The following is a 7,332-nucleotide window of genomic DNA, read 5'->3' on the forward strand; positions in this document are numbered from 1 at the left end:
GGGTTCCTTTATCCCCTCAGGAGATTAAAAACCTGTTACCTATGACTAAGAGTGTGAACGTCTCACAAGCAGGGCTCTGAAAGGATGTGGCAGACCTGCCCAGCTGTGTCTTTCTGTGTGCAGGAAGAGCGCTGCACTCTGCTATAACAGCCTGAACTCTGGGGGAGGGAAACAGTCTTCTCTGGTAGAGTCACACTCAGGTTTCTTACTCTCATATTCTGTTTGGCTGTGTTGCTGTTGCTTGTTTGTTTGTTTGTTTGTTTGGAGACAATATCTCACTGTATATCCCTGGCTGTCCCAGAACTTCTTGCCATGTAGACCAGGCTGGCCTACAAACTCACAGAGATCCACCTGCCTGTCTCCCAAATGCTGGAACTAAAGATGTGCACCACCATGCCCAGCTACCTGTTCTCATTAATCAGGCCCAGGAAATGCTCGTTTAAACCCTGAAGTAGGCCCTCTAGTTCCCAGACACACCACAGAATGAAGAAAGGTGTGCTGCTCAGGAGAAGAGGATTCTTCTGTCATGGCTGCGGTGTGTACCAGTCACTATTCCTAATGGTTTATGACTATCAGCCCACTTAATCTTTACAACGGCAGCTGGGGTGACCTAGGCTCAGAAGCAAAGCCTTTGCTTTAATAATTTAATGGTCAGTGAAACTGGGGTTCAAAGTCAGGCATTTGAAGTCCGTGAGTTTAGGCTGGCTTGGGTTCTCTGCAGACAAGTCCTTAGTTAGAGCGCTTCCTGAGCTTAGGGAATGGGTCCCCCTACGGTCTTTTCTTGCTTCCTGACTTAGCCATAGAGTAGCTTTGTCTGGAACCTTAGAGAAGAAGAACCTATCAGGGATGGAACGCTGGTTTGGCAATGGCCCAAAGTTCTATGTTGAAACACCTAGGGCTCTGTCCTCACTGGGGCAGAAACCCTGTAATACCCTTAACCCCCAGCCAGGGACCAGCACTGACTACTTTTGTCCCTCCCTGAGATGTGAGCTTCTACACCTTGTCCTAAGTAGGAATTTATCGATCGCTGCCCTACGCTCTATCAGACCTCAAGGATTAGAGGTATGTATCTTCCAGCCTCTGTCTCCAGCCACAGCCTGACAGTTACACAATCACCAACATCATCACCATATAGTCATACCTGGCTATTTATTCACAGAGTTAGACAAGGGATGAGGGAGAAGTGGCAGAGGCCAGATCAACACAGGTGTCAAAACAGTATGAGAGTATACACCCAAACAGCAAAAGGTACCGGGGTCCTTAGCCAGTACCATGGCCAAACTCAGGGAACTGAGGTTCAAAGTGCTGCAGAACATGATGGAACTGAAAACGGGAAACACGGGGCCATGACTGGCAGATTGGAACTGAAATGGCATTGTCATTCGAAGTTAGATATGACAATGGAGACCTCGTCGATACTGTACATAAAGGCAAATCCCCACCCAGCACAGAATATAAAGCTTGCTAGAAACTCCTAGGCCAGAAGGACTTTGGTCGGTTATGTTTGTTTTGAAGAGGTATTCCTTGTCTTTTTAACTCACACACTTCTTCTTTCCTATAATAGGGCTATTTAAGCCCTACCCACCCTAAAGACCCCACCTACATAAACCTATCTGCAAGTATCTTACACAGTGACCAGCTTTGTGGAACACAGGAGGCCAGCTGGCAGGGAGTAGAACAGAAAAACTATATTTGTAGTTTTTTTTCTACTCTCGCGTGACAGAAAGGATTGGCCCCCAAGTAAGTAAAGTTCACACATAAAACAAGAGTGATAAACTGGCACAGAACGAAGGTAAGAAAGTAATTCTGGATAATATAAAGAACATTTTCTGGTCAAATGTCCTCTCTCTGCCACCATGAAGATTTGGGGTGGACAACCAGGTATCCCAAGGATATCTCCAAATGTTAATGGCCTTCAGAGAGGCCAGGTGAACACAGATTTTCTTCTGAGGAGAGTCCATATAAGACACACAGGAGCCGGGCGGTGGTGGCGCACGCCTTTAATCCCAGCACTAGGGAGGCAGAGGCAGGCGGATCTCTGTGAGTTCGAGACCAGCCTGGTCTACAGAGCTAGTTCCAGGACAGGCTCCAAAGCCACGGAGAAACCCTGTCTCGAAAAACAAAAACAAAAAAAGACACACACGATTAACTACTGCCAAAAGACTGAGCTGGACTCAGGGGACATGATTTTAAATCCCTGTCTCCTAGCCACCCAGTAGATTTTCTCTATTCTCCTTTCCAGGGAGATCCATGAGTTTCCCCTTGGGACCTCCATCTTACCCCGCCTCTCTGGGTCTGTAGACTGTAACATGGTTATCCTTTATTTTACAGCTAATATCCCCTTATGAGTGAGTACATACCATGTTTGTCTTTATGGGTCTGGGTTACCTCACTCAGGATGGATTTTTTTTTCTAGTTCCATCCATTTGCCTTCAAATCTCCAGGTGTCCTTGATTTACGAGCTCAGTAGCGCTCCATTGTGTAAATGCACCACACATTTCTTCATTCACTCCTCAGCTGAGGGACATGTAGGTTGTTTCCAGGTTCTGGCTATTACGAATAACTCTGCTGTGAACATAGCTTGCATTTCCCTGATGGCTGAGGATGTTGTGTTTCTTAAGTGTTTCTCAGTCATTTGGGATTCTTCTACTGAGAATTCTCTATTTAGATATGTACCCCAATTTTAAATTGGATTATTGGTTGATATCTTTGTTTCTTGAGTTCTTTATATATTTTGAAAATCAGCCCTCTGTCATGTGGGATTGGATGGGAACTTGAGGGATCAGGTGGAGGGGCAATGAAGTGGGAGAGTTGTAGACTGATGGTTCCCAAATACCCAGAAGCTGATTCCCAATTAATCAATCATACAGAGGCTTATATTGATTATAAATGCTTGACTGGTAGCTCAGGCTTATTGCTAACTAGCTCTTACACTTACATTAACCCATAATTCTTATCTATGTTTAGCCACATGGCTTGGAACCCTTTTCTCAGTAGGCATTCTCATCTTGCTTCCTCTGTGTTTGGTTTGTGACTCCTCACCCCACCCTTCTCCTTCCCAGCATTTTCAGTTTGGCATTCCTACCTAACTTCCTGTCCAGCTTCTAGCCTGTCAGCATTTTATTAAACCAATTCTAGTGACAAATCTTTACAGTGTACAAGAAGATTATCCCACAGCAGAGAGTACTGAAAGAGACTACTGGAAAGGGGGGAGCATTTCAGACTCAGGTAAAGACCTGGTGCAAGGGACTCTCCCACGAGTCTACAAGGATGACTCTAGCTAAGACTCCTAGCAATAGTTATGACCAGGCAGGTACCTCACCCAGTTCTCATCAGAGAGGCCTCATCTAGCAACTGATGAAAGCAGATGCAGACCCACAGCTAAACATTAGGGAATCCTTCAGAAGAGGGCAAGAAGGAATAGTAGGAGTCAGAGGGGTCAAGGATACCATAAAGAAACTCACAGAATCGACTAGCCTGGGTTCATAGGGGCTCACAGAGACTGAACTGACAACCAGGAAACCTGTATGGGACTGACCCCTCTGCATACGTTACAGTGTGTAACTCGGTCCTCTTGTGGGACTCCTAACAGTGGGAGCAGGGGCTATCTCTGACTCTTATACTAGCTTTTGGGACTCTACTCCCCATCCTTGGTCACCTTGCCCAGCCTTAATACATAGGAAGAAGCTTAGTCTTACTTCAGTTTGATATGTCATGTTTTATTGATACTTGTGGGAGACCTGTCCTTTCCTAAACAGAGACAGAGTAGTGGACTGGGGGATGGGAGCAGAGAAAGAGGTGACAGGAGGGGATAAGAGGAGCAAAGCAAGGGTAAACTGAAGCCCAGATGTAAAATAAATAAATTTATGAGAAATAAATAAAATCACTGTCTCAGCAGGGCAGGGCAGTGGTGGCACATGCCTTTAATCCTAGCACTTGGGAGGCAGAGACAGGTAGATCTTTGAGTTTGAGGCCACCTGGTCTACAGAGTGAGTTCTAAACCAGCCAGGGCTACACAGAGAAACCCTGTCTCAAAAAAAAAAAAAAAACACAATAAAATAATAAAATATAATCACTGTTTCTAAGGTCTGGAGAGGCGACTCAGTGATTAAGAACACCAAGGTTGTGAAGTCAATACCCAGGAGATAGCTCCAGTCCCAGAGGATCCAATACCCCCTTCTGGCCTCTGTGGACAAAAGGCATGCATGTGGTATGCAGACATTGATGAAGGCAAAACACTTATACACATGAAAACAGAAGAGTAAATAAATAGAAATCATTTAAAGTCACTGGCTCTAAAGTCACACAGGCAAACCCAGATTCAAGTCCCAGCTCTGCAACTTTCTGTAAGGCTTTAGAAATATACTAAGTCCTTCGAAGGTCCGGTTTCCTAATCTGTAAAATGGACCAATAATAACCCACCTCTCCGTATAGAAAGGAGTAAGAAGCCATGTGAAAAAGTACTTAGTTGGTGCTCACCAAACAGGCCTTGTTATTCCAGTGTTACTTTTGGAGCACAGACTCCAGGTCAGGTGACAGTTACTGTTCATTGTCAGCTTGACAGAATCTACAGTCATCTGAGCACATCTGTGGGCTTCATTTGTTTCTTTTGATTAGTTTATTTGATGTGGGAAGACTTTACTGCAGGTGGATACAATTCCTTAGGCAGGGGTCCTGGCACATAGAGATGGAGAAGGGCTCTGGGCAGCAGCATGCATTCTTCCGTCTCTGCTCCCTGATGGTGGATGTGATGTGAGCAGCTGCTTCGGTCCTGATGGTGGATGTGATGTGAGCAGCTGCTTCAGTCCTGATGGTGGATGTGATGTGAGCAGCTGCTTCGGTCTTGACAACGGATGTGTTGTGAGCAGCTGCTTCAGGCTCCTGCTATTCTTGACTTCCCTGCCAGGACTAACTGTACCTTTAACTTGGTGAACACAAAGCCTTTCATTCATAAATTGCTTTTGTCTGAATATTTTATCAGTGTCTTAGCTAGGGTTTCTATGGCTGTGAAGAGACACCATGACCACAGCAACCCTTTTAAAGGAACACATTTAAATGGGTCTGTCTTGCAGTTTCAGAGGTTCAGTCTACCATCATCATGGAGAGCATGGTGGCATGCAAGCTGACATGGTGCTGGAGGAACAGCTGAGAGTCCTACATCTTGCAGGCAACATGAAATCAACTGATATACTGGGTGGTATCCTGAGCATAGGAAACCTCAAAACCAGCTCCAACGGTGACACTCTTCCTCCAACAAGGCCATACCCACTCCAATAAAGCCACATCTCCTAATAGTGACCCTCCCTATGAGCTGATGGAGGCCAATTACATTCAAAGCTACCACAGTCATCAACAAGAAAAGAAACTGAAACAGTAAGGAGGGAGCTTTCTCTCCTGTGAAAGGAACCCACCCTGAGAAGACAGAAACCTGAGCAAGGACACACTGTGAGTCACTGGTACATGTATTAGTCACGTTTCTGTTGCTGTGATTAAACACACACACACACACACACACACACACACCATGGCTAATGCAACCGGTAGAAAGAAGAGTTTATTCAGGAGTTTATGGTTCCAGAGGGTCCGCAATGGCCTAGTGGAGGTGGCTGGGTAGCAGCTGAGAGCTCACATCTGGAACCACAAGCAAGAAATAGAGAGAACTAACGGGGAATAGTGTGTGGCTTCTGGCACCTCAAACCCCACCCCCAGTGACACACTGCCTCCTGTAAGGCCACACCCTCTAAGCTTCCCCAAACAACGCCAAGAACTGGGGACCAAGTATTCAAATGCCTGAGACTTATGGGAGACATCTTATTCAAACCACCACTATACATCTGACACTAGAAGTGTAGACATTTTTAAAAATTCATTCTTCGAGAATTTCATACATATATACGATTTGTTTGGTCATATCAGCCCCATCCTCCCCCAACTCTGAGAGCATATTTTATTTTATTTAAGATTTATTTATTTATGTACTTTATATATACATATATAGGTGTTTTGTCTGCAAGTACATCTACACACCAGAAGAGGGCATCATATCCCATTATAGACAGTTGTGAGCCACCATGTGGGTGCTGGGGATTGAACTCAAGACTTTTGGAAGAGCAGCCAGTGCTCTTAACCACTGAACCATCTCTCCAGCTCCTGGAAGCATATTTTAAGCAAAAGAAATCTTGAATAAATGCAAACCTGAGCCTCACCTAAGTATGGAGCAGACTGGGGTCATCTGACTAAAGGAAGGGACACTTGAGCTTGTGCCTGAAGTCTTCTGGCCCATGGTGTGGGCTGCCTGGGACTTGGCCTCCACTCAGCTATTTTCCAATGTCTGCTAAAAGGCTTTGACGAAGCAATACGCAAAATACAGGGGAAAAATATTTTTAATTCTCCCCAAAGTGCAGCACTTATCAGCAACAGCCTTAAACTCTCAGAGCCTGGTTTTCTCATCTGAAAATGGAACTGAAGCATCAAGAGGCGCTGTGACCCTCACTGGGTCTGGAACTGAAGCATCACAGAGGCGCTGGGACCCTCAAAGGGTCTGGAACAAGCATCACAAAGGCTTTGGTACCCTCATGGAGTCTGGAATAAGCATCACAAGTGCTGTGACCCTCACAGGATCTGGAACAAGCATCACAAAGGCACTGTGACCCTCATGGAGTCTGGAGCAAGTGTCACAGAGATGCTGTAACCCTCACTGGGTCTGGAATTGAAGCATCACAGAGGGGCTGGGACCCTCAAAGGGTCTGGAACAAGCATCACAAAGGCACTGTGACCCTCATGGAGTCTGGAATAAGTATTACAGAGGTGCTGTGACCCTCATGGAGTCTGGAACAAGCATCACAAAGGTGCTAGGACCCTCACAGGGTCTGGAATAAGCATTACAAGCAAGTAATTAAAAGCACAGCTGTCCTCTTAAAAACTAAAACAAGACCCACAGGCAGAACTAACCCTATCAAGAAAATACATTGGCAACCACACCTAAGGCAAGAAACTCCCCTCCCAAGATGTGGGTATAGACTAGGACAGAGACTGAAGAAGGATTCCTGAGTGGACTAAGAGAAGAAGCCGGCCAGCCACTGGGATCTAAGGGGAGGAGTGAAGAGATCAAGGGAAGAAACGAGAGACTGCAGAGAGGAGTGCTGCAAGCTGCAACATTATACAGTAATTGCTCAGCTGCCTTTTCACGAGGGACTTAACACAGCCAAGGCCTTTAGTGAAGATTTTTAAACCAAGAAGCAAGGCTTTTGGGCGTTATTGCTTTGTGAATGAGTGACTGTCCTTTGCTGTAGATTTTTCTCTGTTGCTGCCTTCTCTTTATCAGCAGACAGT

The sequence above is a fragment of the Alexandromys fortis genome, unplaced genomic scaffold (genome assembly GCF_014885135.2).
Source record: "Alexandromys fortis isolate MF-2015 unplaced genomic scaffold, M_Fortis_MF-2015_v1.1 scaffold_412, whole genome shotgun sequence".
NCBI classification, from domain to species: domain Eukaryota; kingdom Metazoa; phylum Chordata; class Mammalia; order Rodentia; family Cricetidae; genus Alexandromys; species Alexandromys fortis.